This window comes from Nyctereutes procyonoides, unplaced genomic scaffold (genome assembly GCF_905146905.1).
Source record: "Nyctereutes procyonoides isolate TBG_1078 unplaced genomic scaffold, NYPRO_anot_genome, whole genome shotgun sequence".
Lineage (NCBI taxonomy): Eukaryota > Metazoa > Chordata > Mammalia > Carnivora > Canidae > Nyctereutes > Nyctereutes procyonoides.
In genome coordinates, this window is record NW_026575044.1 from 14,875,588 (window position 1) to 14,890,517 (window position 14,930).

The 14,930-nt window shown below is 43.7% G+C and overlaps 2 protein-coding genes across 7 annotated transcripts in view; one reads left to right on the forward strand and one right to left on the reverse strand.

Annotated features, from left to right (window-relative positions):
• Positions 1 to 2,894, reverse strand: part of DAP3 (death associated protein 3) — a 41,244-nt gene extending 38,350 nt beyond the window's left edge. Inside the window, exons 1-2 of one of the 3 annotated variants that reach the window (XM_055323912.1) lie at positions 2,637 to 2,894; positions 2,101 to 2,384 (exon numbers count right to left, since the gene is read on the reverse strand). The gene's annotated coding sequence lies outside the window, so the exon portion shown is untranslated. The remainder of the gene's footprint in view (positions 1 to 2,100; positions 2,385 to 2,636) is intronic. The other 2 variants (XM_055323911.1, XM_055323914.1) reach the window with 2 other exon arrangements.
• A 279-nt stretch (positions 2,895 to 3,173) lies between these two features.
• The window catches only part of ASH1L (ASH1 like histone lysine methyltransferase), a 176,288-nt gene continuing 164,531 nt past the window's right edge, over positions 3,174 to 14,930 (forward strand). For 3 of the 4 annotated variants that reach the window (XM_055323448.1, XM_055323447.1, XM_055323450.1), the window contains exon 1: positions 3,508 to 3,776. The gene's annotated coding sequence lies outside the window, so the exon portion shown is untranslated. Of the gene's footprint in view, positions 3,210 to 3,507; positions 3,777 to 14,930 lie in introns of those variants that run through there. The other variant, XM_055323449.1, reaches the window with a different exon arrangement.

Genomic DNA, 14,930 nt, shown 5'->3' on the forward strand with positions numbered 1-14,930 from the left:
CTTCTATTCTAGTAGGCAAGTCTGAAGGCAGCTTAGCAAAGACTGCTGCAATACAGCAGGACCAGAGAACCCAGCTGTCTATTTACAGCCTGAGGACTCATGCCAGAAGCATAGCAGCAGGAAAATACAGGAAATCCAGGCAGCTTGGTTGAGTGTGGATCACTTTGCTTGGGGCAAACTTTCAGATGAACCACATCCTCATTTGAATTAAAGCACTGGGGTGCCAGGGTTGCTTAGTCTGCTAAGCATCAGACTCTAGATTTCTGCTCAGGTCATGATCTCAGGGCCCTGGCATCAAGTCTCGCATCCAATTCCACATTCAGCGCGAGTCTGCTTGTCCCTCTCCCTTTGCTCATTCCCTCCCATCCCCCCTGCTCATGCGCTGTCTCATAAATAAATAAAATCCTAAAATAAAACAAACTCTTGAATTAAAACACAAAACCACAATCCAAAGCAGGTATTCTGGAGATCAATCATGATTTGGCTCCTCTTTCTGCATTAGTTTTCAGCTGCTGTGACAAATTACTACAAACTTAGTGGCATAAAACTACACAAATTTGTCATCTCAGAGTTCTGTGGTTGAACAAAATCAAGGTGTATATGTTTGGTTGTGTTCTTTCTGGATGCTCTAGTAGAGAACCTGGTTTTCTGACTTTTGCAGCTTTTAGAGGCTGCTCTTTCATCTTCAAAGCCTGCAACAGCTGGTCAAGGCTTTGTCACATAGCAGCATTCAGATGTTGACTCTTCTCCCTCTTCCATCTTTTCATAGCTCTTGTACTTACAGTGGGCCTACCACATAATCCAGGATAATCTCCCTATTTTAAGGTTAGCTGATTAGCAAATTTAATTCCATCTGCATCCTTAATTCCCTCTTGCCATGTAATATAACATATGCCCAGGCTCCAGGGACTGGGCCACAGGCATCTTTGGGGGACCATTATTCTGCCTTCCATACCTTTCCTGGTTCAAGTAATTCAGGTTTCATTCATTAGAAAAGGTCACTTTACTGAGACTTAATAGGCACTGAGGCTTATACAAAAGAACAGGGTACTATCTTGTGTATACTTAGGCGACAATTCATGAAAGCCAGATGAAGGCAGGGACCACAAGCAAGCAACTTTCTTCTCTTTATATACTGATGCAATGGAATCCCATTAAGGGGCTTTTCTTTGTAACACATATAATTATGTTGGTGATGACAAATTTTTACTATGAAGACAACGCGATACAGTGAGAAAGGTTTTTAGGACAGGCAAAGCAAAATGTAAAGATGTTACTGGATTTCTCTGAGCCTCAGGCTTCTCATGTATAAAACGGGGATTAGGATGATCTATCTCAAAGTGTCATTCTAAGAATCAAGCAGGAACGTGTGTTCTCCAGACATAGCATTCCACAAACGTTAATTCTCTTTCCCTTCTCAGATTTTAAGTATCTAACATTCTTTCAACATTTCCACCATTCACTGTGCATTAGGGCTATACAACCATACAAAAGAAGTGTTAGATCTAGTCCCTGCCATCAAATTAAAAATGTTGGTAGGGTATCACATTTGCGTATCTGACACGATTAAAGAAAGACCTGAAGCAAACCTAAGTGGGCTCCATGAACGAACTGAGACTTAAGACACGGGTAGGGGGGATCCCTGGGTGGCTCAGTGGTTTAGCGCCTGCCTTTGGCCCAGGGCGCGATCCTGGAGTCCCGGGATCAGGTCCCACGTCAGGCTCCCGGCATGGAGCCTGTTTCTCCCTCTGCCTGTGTCTCTGCCTCTCTCTCTCTCTCTATCATGAATAAATAAATAAATAAATCTTTTTTTTAAAAAAAAGACACGGGTAGGAAAAGCAAAGACAGAGTGAGGTCATTAAAGCTCTTTCCCTTAAGAAAACAAAGCAAACAAAACCTGATCAAACATGGAAATGTCTGCTTAAACTTCAGAGCTTGAATAGGGCTTTGAGGTCAATCTGGTAGACTGATTTTCAAAGTGTCCCCTCGACCCTTAGAAGTTCGCAGAAGCAAAGGAAAGGGAAACCCTCCGGATGAAACGAAACCGACTGAATTAGGCAGACTTTGGGTTTTGACAGTCCATAAGTCTCCTGAACTTACTCATCAAGAACACTGGGGTGTTCGTGCAGAATTCTGAGACAGCTGCGCCAGGAGCCGCAGAAACCTGACAGGCCTCGGGTCAGCACGGTTTTGTGGACCAGCTGGGGGGCAGGACACGCGCCACAACCGGAGCCACACAGCCGCCCCGCATCGCCCAAGCTGGGAACGCGCACTCGGCTCTGCCTTCAGTGCCTCGTGTCCGACTGAACAACTCCAACTCGTGTCAACACCAACTCCGAAGGCCGCTTTCGGGTCGACCAATTTTGATGCCTATTTTTTCGTTCCTTTTTGATACATAACCAAGAAAAACCCACTTTCTGAAGGGCACGCAAGACCGGGGAGATAGGAGCCCAGTTACAAAGACTCCTGCTTCCAAGTTGCCCGAGGCGGTGAGGGTGCAACATCCACCCCAGAAGAACGCGCGCGACCCCCTCGGGCGGGGAAGCCTGGGTAGGCTGGGCGGCACGCAGCTGTAAGCGGCGCCCCCTCGGTCCCAGCCCCGAGGACGGCCGCCGGCCCCGGGCGCCTCTGCCTACCTCGCGGGGGCTCGGTCCCGCCGTCCCTGAAGACTTCCCCGCGAGGCGCGCGCCGGGGTCGCAGGGTTGCTCTCCGCACTGTACTCCCCACGGCGTGCCGGCCGCTCCCCGAGCTCCCCGCAGAAGACCGCCGAGCGCGGGCTGTAGGGCAGGAAGCTGCTTACCGCGCAGCCGCCGCGGCCTCCAACCGCCCGCCCGCGGAGGGGAGCAGGGCCGCCCTAGACGATCCCCACGCGGCCAGGCTGCATAGCGAGAAAGCGAGCCTGGGCGGCGCGGAGTGGCGGCCGCGGAGGTGAGTCGTGTGGACCTCTGGCCGCCCCTCGGCAGCCCCAGCCGTCGGCACAGCTCCGCCGCGGCCCGGGCCTCCCCCCTAGCGCTCCCGCGGCGGCGGGAATGGAACGGTCCGGCGGGGGGGATTGTGGGAGGCGCACGCGCGAGGGGCGGAGGGCATGTGGGGGGGCGGCGGCGGCGGCGGCGGCTGTGGCGGCGGTTGGTGGCCGTGGGGGCGGGGAAGGGGGGGGAGGAAAGAAGAGGCGGTGGAGGAGGAGGAGGCCGGGGCTCGCGCCGCCGAAGGTATGCGTGAGGGCCCGCGCCCGGCTGTCCTGACAGGGGCCGCGGGGGAACTGGGGGCCGTGCGGGCGGGCGCGCCAGGCGGCCGAAGGCGGGGGCCGGGGCAGAGCGAGCGGCGAGCCGGGAGACTGTCCGGCGTGTGCGGGCGGGCGGGCGCGCGCCGCCGCCCGAGTCGGGGGCGGGGGGGGCGCGGGGAGGGCCTGGTGGGAGGTGGGGGGGCACGAGGCGCCCTTCGCTCGCGCCCGCCCTCCCTCCCGAGCAGCAGCCGCCGCCGCCGCCGCCGCCGCTCTGCCGCCGCCGCTCCCGCCGCCATTTTGGGTTCGCTTTGCGGAGGGGGAGACGATCCCCGTCTTGGTTGCGGGACCGCCTCCCCTCGGTGGCCCTTGCTCGGCCGCATGCCGTTCTCTTCTCCTCGCTCGCCTTTCCGCCGGTCCGTGCACCCGCGGGCCGCCTTCTGACAGGCGGCAGGGATCGGCCGCCGACCCGGGGACGCGGAGGAGCCTGCTGGCGGCCGCCCCCCTTCCCCACTTCCCTGCACTCTCCTCTCGTTCGGCCGCGGCCTCTGACACGGTGAGCATAACCGCCCGCCAAGGCTTCGGGCCTGAGTGCTCCGGGAGCCGGGCGAGCCTCAGCGGCCCGGGAGCCACTGTCAGCTCCCGGACCTGGACCTCTCCGGGGAGCGGCGGCGGGGTGGGGGAGGGGAGGAGGCGAGGGGATCCTGCGCGGACCGGGAAGTCCCTCCCGGCGAGGGGGAAGGGGTGCCCCTGGTGGGCGGGCTCCCGACCCGGGGAGGGGGCGGGAAAGTCGGGAGCGGAGGCGGAGTCGCCCCGGCCCCTGACAGGTCGGTTGGCGCTTCGCGGAGGCGCGGCGGGAGCATCCCCCCCATCCCACGGCCGCGCAGAGTGGCCCAGGAGGTGGGCTTGGGGTGGGGGTGCTTGACCCGGCACTCTCGGCCCGAGTCGCTGGTGGAAGTTTAACGAATGTTCCTGGTGAGTTTGGACCAGGAGAGCCGTGCTTCTGGTCTGGGAGACAGATGGTGTACTGGTGTGCCGCGGTCGTGTTTGTGTGCACGCGCGGCAGGAAAGTGTTCCGGAGAGTTGGCGCCTGTCCGTGCGAGTGTGCTGGAGTTCCCTCACACGGCACCGCGTTTTTAAAATGAAATCCGGGATGTTCCCTTCCGGGGGCTCTGTGCGTCGTGGAGCTCGGGGCGCAGTGCTTCTGGTCGGGGACGAGTAGTCATGGCGGTGGTGTGCACCGTGTGGCCTCGGCGTGGGGTCGGGCGCGGCTAGTCCTGGTCCCCTGAACAGTTGGTGCCCGGGACGGGGGAGGGGGGGCCGCGGTGTGGATGCCCACCGCGGGAGAAGCCTGTGTGCTTCCGTGGGGTCCTGCATCTCGGTGCGAAGATGGTAGAACGGATGTTTTTTCCAGCTCATAAGAGGCGCAGATTGAGGCATAGATGATTTTTCCAAGGTCACACTTAAACTTGGTGACAAAGTTGGGGCTGGACCTCGAGTGCTGAGACTACTGGTCCAGGGGTGTGTTCCCCGCAGGCCTCAGGAGGTTCTGTCACCGTCCGAGTCCCCGGGAAGGTAGGGCCACGTGCGACTGGCCGCACGGGATGTGCCAGAGGCTGCCCGTGTCTACACCCATGCCGGGATCCAGGGTGGCCGCTAGGAAACCGGCATCCACGACCACATCATTTCTTGTGTATGAAGGCGTCAGCATTGCTGATACTTTGCTTCTATACTTGAGGGAGGGATGTCTTTTAGAGCTTGAACTCGTCCTGGAGCAGCTGTATGGGGCTGGCTGCCCGCTTTATGGGACGGAGGATCTTACTCATTCAGCAGACATTTATTGAATAATTACTCAGTAAATGGTCCCTGCCTTGGGCTGAGAATAATCAAGGTGACCCTGTTGAAACAACTTGGGTACATATGAGGGGATTTGGCCTTTGACAGTGGTAGCTGTTAAGTCCAGCAAGGAGGACAAATCAGTGTGGAATTGAAACTAAAACTTTCTAAAAAGTCTGTTCAGTTTGGAGGGAATTTACATATCCTAGACATTTTACCATGAAAGGATACAAGTCTATTTAGCAGTCTAAAACCATGCATGGCAAGGGGCGCCTGGGTGGCTCAGTTGGTTAGTGTCTGCCCTCTGCTCAGGTCATGATCCCAGGGTCCTGGGATGGAGCCCCCCCATCCAGTTCCCTGCTTAGCACAGAGTCTGCTTTTCCCTCTGCCTCTGCTTGTGTGCTCACTCCCTCTTTCTCTCCCAAATCTTTTTAAAAAATAAGAGCGTGGCAATTTTGTGATACAGTATAACCTCTTTTGCCTTTTTTTTTTTTTTTTTTGGCATTTGTGAGTAAACTTTTTTGGATCTGGGAATTGTTGCTATACGTTGCTGTGAAGATTGGAACCTTTTGGCTGGGCTAAAGGAGTTCTTTAAAGACTAATTTTGCAGTAAGGATTCTGTCAGTGAATAATAGGGAAAAATACTTGACGTAGGATACATTAACTGTATATATCTGGAAAATAATATGTTTTTGATATGCTAGATTAGTAGTTCTTAAAGGTTTTTTGAATCAGTTATCCTGAGAATCTGTTAAGTGAGCTTAAGCACAATCACACAAATTATGCATACAATTTCAGGAACTTAAATTGTGATGAAGTATAACCTTTTTATATTTAGATCTCATTTGAAATCCATTTAAAATGCATAGAGCTTTGTTTGGGATGAAGATGATAGGAGTTTAAGGTGAAAGATTTTGTGAATTTTTAGTATGCTGAAAGTGAGGAGAACTTTAAGGTCATGCATTTTATTCTTCACAAACACCTTTTTGCAGTGTTAGTGCATGATTCTGAATTAGGTGGTAAGAAAATATACTGCACAAATATTTATAGTTTTATTCTTTTTCCTTTTTATTCTTAAACTCTTCTCTTTCCAGTTTTGCTTTGGGACTGAAGCTTCTGAAACTCATTTACTGGAGTTTATATTACAACAAATATTATTGACTGAATTCTATACAGGAGACACAAAGATGGGTAATATATGATCTCTGTTCTTGAAGAGATTTTTAATCCAGCTGAAGCTAAGGATTCTGTGATGGTGGAGGCTTTCAAAAGGGGAAGGAGGAGGGAAGAATATTCCTCGAAGCTGAGGTTTCATGACTTAATTGCAGAGTTTTTGCCAATAACTAATTCTTAAGAAGCTATAAAGTCTTCCCACTCTCTGTGCAACTTTGTAGCTCTAAGATGTGATTTGGTATCATCTGGTGTTTTTGAAAAGGAGGCATACTTCCCTTGTATTGCTTATCTTGTATTCAGTATATTTCTGTAGTGAATTTATAATAAAGGTCTTAATGTCATTTTTGGGTGTATATGCATTCAGGAAACATTTCTGAGGTAAAATGCAGTGGCCATTTGACAGACTACCCATGAATCTACTACTGGAAATTTAAAATAACTGCATTTTTAAAAGAACGGAATTTAGAAAGGTGTTTTGATAGCACAGATTACAGGATTCGGTAAGATAATGGAAAGATCTGAAGAAAAATGGGCTGATTGTCTCTTCTCTTGATTGTCATGGCCTGTGTATAGAGACGTCATGTAAATTTGTGAAAAGTTTAGTATTTTCTCTGATTTTTTAACTTGGGTAGTAAATTTGTGGGTTTTTAAAATAACGCGTATACACGTGTGTAGTGTATATCTGTGCATATAGTTACATATTTATATAGTCTTGGATGTTTGAGATACTTCATAACTTTAAAAACAATAATCACAAGAAATTATTCAGGATCTTTAAGGATCAGAAGCAATTTTCATGTCATATTCTTGAGTTGTGTTTTAAAATATGAAGCATAACTTCCCTATGTCTTGATAGGCATTATGTCTTTATGGCCTTAGTAGTACCACTTGAGATTTTATCCTAAGTCTTCCAGGACTTCCAAATAAAGAAGTGGCAACATTCGGTCCTGCCAAAATGATCTACTTGTCCACCGTGGAGAAGTTTTACCGCATGTGTAGGTGATGCATCTCTAGTTAAACATTTTGTATTGCTATTTGAGTTACGTTTGTTGGTCTGAGCCCATTGATGACTGCTGTGAAGTCTACTTGTGTCAGCCTTTTTAGAGGCATGTGATGTCCTAAACCTGGTTGCCATAAAAGAGGGAAATTAGTTTTTGTTTTGAGTTATTTTGCTGTTTTAAATTTTTTTCTTTAAATTGTAATTTTTTTTGTTTATATTCTTTTGTATGCAGAGGTTAGCTTTTCATACTTATGATTTGTCTCCTTAGTTAACAATAACTCAATTTTACATTTCATGTTTTAGAAATCAGTGTTTCAGTGACTGCCTCATTGGGGGTTGTTAATGGCAGTGTGATGTTGACACAACATAATAAATTATGGATTTAAGTGATAACAGAAATTTAATACCCTTGTTATTTCAAGAGTTGTATTGTCTTCATGTATATTTGAAGAATCTATAAAATTTTATTTTTGCATTACTTGGTTTTGCTTTTCATAGTTTTTAGTCATTTGGTCTTAGACCTAGGGAAGTTGATGACAGAATTGTATACTTTTTCCATTTTATTTTGTTCATTTTTTAAGTGTGGAAAATTTAAAACCTACAGATATGAAGAGAATAGTGCAGTGAGTTCTTATATACTCAACATCCTGCATCAGCAGTTACCAGCGCCCAGCTATCACACTGTATCCCCATCTACTGGCCTCTCTGCCTTCTCCTCTGCTTTGGTTATTTTGAAACAAATTTTTCCAAATATTATATCATTTGAAACAAATCTTACAGATATTATATCATTTCATTCATAAATACATCAGGGTGTGCATTCTTTTTACTCTTTAATGGGGAATTATTTCTCCATAGCTAAGTTTATATAATTTTTAAAATAAAAGTATCTGATGATAAGTGGAATTAAACCATTTCTGATCTATTTTACCTGTCCATCGGGGTTCCCTCTGCAAACTATAAGAAATGAATGGAGTAGAATTAGCCTCACTGCTTTTTAGATGTTTGCATTGAAAAATGCAAACAGATCCTTCGTTTGCCAGAAAAGCTTATCAGCTTTTTTTTCCTAATGTACAAGTGAGAAATAATGTATCTCTTATACTCTTTTTTTTTTTAAGTGCTATTGACAAGATGGTAAAAACATTTTCGAGTTCTTGTTCTTGGTTTTCTAACAGGATCTAGTTACCAAAGAAATAAGATAATCCTGGTGATATTGAACAGGAGTTGAATTTGGTCTAAAATCAGCTTGAACGGTATGAAAAACATCGTTTTGAAAATTTTTTTAAAGATTTTATTTATTTATTCATGACACACACACACACAGAGGCAGAGACAGGCAGAGGGAGAAGCAGGCTCCATGCAGGGAGCCCAATGTGGGACTCAATCTGGGGTCTCCAGGATCATGCCCTGGGCTGACGGCGGTGCTAAACTGCTGAGCCACTGAGGCTGCCCTGTTTTGAATTTTGAAATTCTAATTGTGGACATTTGAGAGTCCGTTCCATTGTTTCAGTTGTTAAATACAAACTATGATACAGAGCAGGGTAATCATGATGAGTATAGAAATTAGCTGTAGAAAAAGAAAGTAAGTATTCCTGTTATTATAAAGGTAAATCAGAATGTAGAGATTTGAAATAATTGTTAATAAAGTAGAATTTAGCCTTCTATAAAAAGGCTGACAGTTATAATTATGAGTGAATTCTATCAACTAGCAAAACTTTGGTTAATTTATCTTTTGTTGTATCTTATGTTATAGTCCCATAGATCATGAATCTTTGACTTAATCTTGTTTTATATTTCCCATACTTGATCCTAAATCATTCTTCTTATTCTCTTTATGTCCTAAGACCACAGGTGGACAGTGCCAGATTAGAAAGTAGCTATATTGTTGGCTTCTTAATATAAATGACATTATTTAGAATATGGAGGAGATAGTCCTTATGATATGTTTTTTTAAATTCAGCATCGCTGAAAATGGCAGCACCAGAATTTAAATATTTACTAATATAAAAAGCCTTTTAGGGCTGAATGGAGAGAATTTAAAAGATTGTCTTTGAAAGAAGATCCTGCTAACTCTGACGTTTGAGAAAATGGAGGAGTGAATCAATCAAGTATAATTAGTTATTATACATAATAATTATGTATAATAATGAAAATATGTATAGTATAAAGGCCTTCAAAGAAGATTGGAGGATACAAATCTCAGGTATAGATTTCATCAAGCTAAGTGATAATAACACATTGGGAAGTTTAAATTTAGATGCAGAAGCATATCAAATAAAAAAGGCTAATCACCTTGAAACTAAAAGAGATATAATTTAATTTTGTGTGTGTGTGTGTATAATGTTATATGAATGTAGATAAAGTTTAATTCTGTTTAACAAGTATTCTTTCTGTGGCACCTGGGTGGCTTAGTGGCTTGAGCATCAGACTCTTGATCTCAGCTTAGATCTTGATCTCTAGATTATGAGTTCAGGCCCCATGTTGGGCTCCACGCTGGGCCTGGAGCCTACTTTAAAAAACAGATAAAAACAAGTATTCTTTATGTTCATCTCTCATTCACCCAATTAACATTTTTCCAATGGTTATCTCATTTCCATTTCTGTGCTTATATTGGGAGAAGTTTTTTTTTTTTCCTTGCCTCAGAAAGTAGTGCATCCAGTAAGAGGAACATCACATTAACAACTACAATATACAGTGTAATACATTTCTCCTAGGTAGAGAAGGGGGAAATTTATTAAATATGTGGATAGAAAGGAAAGGTTAAGTGTAGCTTTCTGCAAGGGAGAAGAACCAAGTCTTAAAGGATAAATACGAGTTACTCAGTAAGGTTTAGAGGAGCCATCTAGGTAGGGAAGGATCACTTGCAAAGGTATGAAAATGAAAATAACAGCAGAATGAGTTCAAGGGACTGTAATTTGGATTTGTACTTTCCAACTGTTTTCCTGTGTCTTCAGTACCATGTAAAGTTGGGTTTTGACTTAGAAATCAACAGAATAAAGGTGGAACTGTGTTCCATATACTCTGCTTAGACAAAATAGTACTATGCTGTTAATTGCTATAGGTAATTTCTAACAGATTAAAATCAAGAAAATAATTGTTTATGTTTTAATTTTTTTTTATTTATTTATGATAGTCACACAGAGAGAGAGAGAGAGAGAGAGAGAGAGAGAGGCAGAGACATAGGCAGAGGGAGAAGCAGGCTCCATGCACCGGGAGCCCGAGGTGGGATTCGATCCCGGGTCTCCAGGATCGTGCCCTGGGCCAAAGGCAGGCGCCAAACCGCTGCGCCACCCAGGGATCCCAATTGTTTATGTTTTAGTTACTCAGAAAACTTTTACTAGAGTATATTCCACACCTTCAAAATGTTAGTTATTGGGGTATTGATTATTGTAATATGCATCTAGCCAAATAAAAGCATTGTGTAATTGTTCTTCTTAGTAATGAACAAATCTCCCAGCCTTCATATTGGTATATTTTCCCTCAATTTGTTGAAAATCCTAAATAGTGATTAAGATGATGGACTCAGAAATCATATTGACTAGGCTCAGATCCCAGTTTTGCTACTTACTGTGTGACCTTTAGCAAAATACTTACTGTCTTTGGTTTTCTTGACTGTAAAATGATGATAATACAGGGCTGTTAAAAGGTTGAACTAGATAATATGTATAATGTGCTTAGCATAATTTATGTCCTGTATCAAGTACATAATACAGATTTGCTATTATTATTAATTTCTCTTATTTATTTCCTAAAAAAAAAAGAATTTTTGAGCAAAGCAGATGACCTCCCTTATAGGAGGTAAGAATATGCAAAATCTATTTTTGAAAGTATGTATAAACAACTTTGTTACATGTATGTGTATTTTTTTCTAATTCTCAATTTATGTTATGTTACTTTCCTCACATACAAATTCTATTTTTATGTTTTCTCACTTAACTCTAGACTAGGCTTTTTTTTTTTTTTTCTTTTTAAGGATTTTATGTTTGAGTAATTTCTACATAGACCCAACGTGGGACTCGAATTTACAGCTGAGATCAAGAGTCACATGCTCTACCAACTGAGCCAGGTACCCCGAGATTAGGCTTCTTACTAAATCAGAGATTTGTCTTCAAGTGAACAGGAAGCTATCTTTCAGAGAGAGAGAGAGACTGACTGTGATCAGTGGGAGGGACACAGGGAGAGGGAGAAGCTTGCTCCTCACTGAGTAGGGAGCCTGATGTAAGGCTCAATCCCAGGACCCCGAGATCATGACCTGCGCTGAAGGCAGATGCTTAACTCACTGAGCCACCCAGGTGCCCCAGGACAGTTCTCTTTTTATTTTTATGTTTTAAAGATTTTTTTTTTTATTTATTTATTCATGAGAGGCACAGAGAGAGGACCAGAGAAACAGGCAAAGGGAGAAGCAAGCTCCTCACAGGGAGCCTGACATGGGACTTGACCCCAGGACCCGGGGATCATGCCCTGAGCTGAAGGCAGGCATTCAGCCGCATTCAACCTCTGAGCCACCCAGGCATCCCATCTCTTTTTAAATCTGATCAGCATTTCCTTTGATTTTTAGGAGCCCAGTGTATTCTTTCAAAGCAGAACCCATTGCTTTCCCTATGCTTTTAGGGAAAAGCACTTCAGTTTATTGAGTGTTTATTATGTACTGGCTTTAGGATACAGTGATGAATGAACAAAATAAGGTCCTTGGGCATTTTCATGTAACTCTCCCAGAACAAGATCTTTTAGTACTGCTGTAATATGCTGCTTCTATCATATTACATGTGGTTGAGAAACATATTGTAGAGGTTTCTGTAAAAATGTCTTGAGATATGATTTTATGCCAGAGCAAGTCAGTTCTAGGACAAAAATCTTTTCCTCTTGAAGTTCTTTAGTGTATGCCTGTGATTTATCCAGGCAGTTCATTGGACAGTTAGTCTTTTGGGATATCAGTAGATTAAGTCCTCGTTCAGAGTCAGATAAAAACTAAAGCCATGGGATCCCTGGGTGGCGCAGCGGTTTAGTGCCTGTCTTTGGCCCAGGGCGCGATCCTGGAGACCCAGGATCGAATCCCACTTCGGGCTCCCGGTGCATGGAGCCTGCTTCTCCCTCTGCCTGTGTCTCTGCCTCTCTCTCTCTCATTCTGTGTGACTATCATAAATAAAAAAAATAAAAAAAATAAAAAAAAAACTAAAACCAGCATTCTGTCTCTTGTGCCTTCTAACAGAAGGAATATATATATAGTCTTTCATTCAGTAAATATTAATTGTATGCATACATTATACCAGGTGCTTTTCTAAGCCCAGGGAATACAGCAGTGAATAAAGTAGTGAAAAATCATTGCTTTCAGGAGCACCTGGCTGGCTCAGTTGGTAGAGTACGTAATTCCTGATCTCTGAGTCTTGCGTTTGAGCCCCATGTTGTGTATAGAGATTACTTTAAAAAATCATTGGTGCTCACTTTCTAGTAAGATAGATATTAAATAAATGGATATGATGTTATAGCATTTCCACGATAGGTGGTATAAAGGAAATGTAAACAAAGTAAAAGGAAGTTCAGTGGTTAAGGAAGTCCTTTGAGGTAGTGGTACTTGAATAGAGACGTGAATGATATGAAGCATCCCATGGAGTTGTCTGGGTTATGAGCATAAGCCCTGAGGCAGTGGTATGTTTGCTGTGTTTAAGAAATAAAGAAAGGACTAGAACGGAGTCAACAAGGTAGGGATGAATGATACGAAACAGGTAGAAGATGGTGCCTGGGGCTATATAACTTAGGGACTTATAAGACTTGACTAAGTGTCTGGAGTTTATTCTAGATTTGATAGGAATCTTGAGAGGTTTTGAGCAGGGAAGTGACTTGATCTAACATATACACTTGAAAGGCAAGAGTGATGCAACCAGAACAACCAGTTAGGCAATTGTGATATTTGAGGCAACAGATGATTGTGAGTTGAACTTAGGGTGTTATCAGGGAGATGGATTTGGGATATATATATATATTTTGTTTGTTTGGGATATATTTTTAAAGGTGGGTAGATGATAACTTGGATTGGCTGTGGGGTCTGAGTAAAAAAGTAGTCAAGATTGACTACAATCATGACTTCAACATTGAGCATCATTTACCTGGATTTTGAACACTGGATGAGGCAGGTTGCAGGAATGCAGAAATTACGAATTTGGTTTGGATGTACTACTGACTTTGAGTTTTCTGTTACATGTTTCTGGTTGAGATACTGAGTGGGCAGTTTAATATATATCTCAAGATTGGAGCAAATATAAATTTAGTAGTTGATCAGGGTACAGCTGCTATTCAGAGCCATAGGACTTGATGAGATTACCTGGAGAGTGGGTGTAGATAGAGAAGGGGTGAAGTTCTTGGAAGGAATTGTGGGGTATTGACATTTAGAGGCATTTAATCAGTAATGCCAGAGCTGAAAGAATCGTTTGCTCATTTTAGGAATAATACTTTCTTGAGAAATGCTACCAAATACTGATTAGTAAACATAGAGACAAAAATAAAATGGTTGCTGAACAGATTTATTTTTTTATCTGTTAAATAACTTTTTGATGGTGCTGCAGAGATCAGAACACTCATGAAACTTAAAAATCAGAGTCCCTATTTTTACTAGAGTACACTGAAAAGATGGCCAGAATGGTTGTTACTTTCCTAGGTAATCATTGTGGAAGGCAACATAAAGTAAAATAAATATAAACTTATAAAACAATGAAGTTTTGGGGTACCTAGCTGGGCCAGTTGGAGGAGCATGCAGCTTTTTTTTTTTTTTTAAGATTTTATTTATTCATGAGAGACAGAGGCAGAGACACAGGCAGAGGGAGAAGCAAGCTCCATTCAGGGAGCCCGACATGGGACTCAATCCGGGTCTCCAGGATCACACCCTGCGCTGCAGGTGACGCCAAACCGCTGCGCCACCGGGGCTGCCCCCAGCATGCAGCTTTTGATCTCAGGGTGATGCGTTTGAACCCCATGTTGGGTGTAGACATTACTTAAACTTTTAAAAATAATAATAAAATAATAAAGTATCACAAGACAGGAAGCTTCTTACCCATTCATGTGATAACCATTTCTGGCTTTGAAAATTTAAGGAGTGAGATCCAGCTGCCTCCTGTTTTCTTCTTTGGTCTCTCACAAGGCATTGTTAAATCTACCTTTAAAGAAGCTGGTTTTTCATGTGTGGACTTACTGAGTCAACATATCTCATATCTGAGAATACATGTGTAAGATCCAATAATTGAAAAAAAAAAGATCCGATAATTGAAGGTATTAGGCACTTCATATTATTTAGGTTGACTTACTGTGTATTTTGGAATATCTGGGTTTGGGTAGGGATCTATTTAAATGTATTTGAGATACCAAAAATGTAAAGGAATAGAAATTACAGAATCACAGCATATTGCTTATTTTGTGTGGTTGATTTAAAACTTTTAACAGAAGTCCTCTTCACTACTGCATGAAACTGATACTCTCTTGCTTGAGTATATGACTTCACACTTGCCAATCTACCTCTACCATTAGGAAAATGTAGGGCCCATCTGTTGAGTTGGCACTATGCCTAAAAGGCCAGTAGTTTTGGACTTTGTAGTCCAGTAAGAGAAAGTAATTCCAGAACATTAAGGGGAGACATTTCTTTTTTTTTTTTAATTTATTTATTTATGATAGAGAGAGAGAGAGAGAGAGAGGCAGAGACACAGACACAGGCAG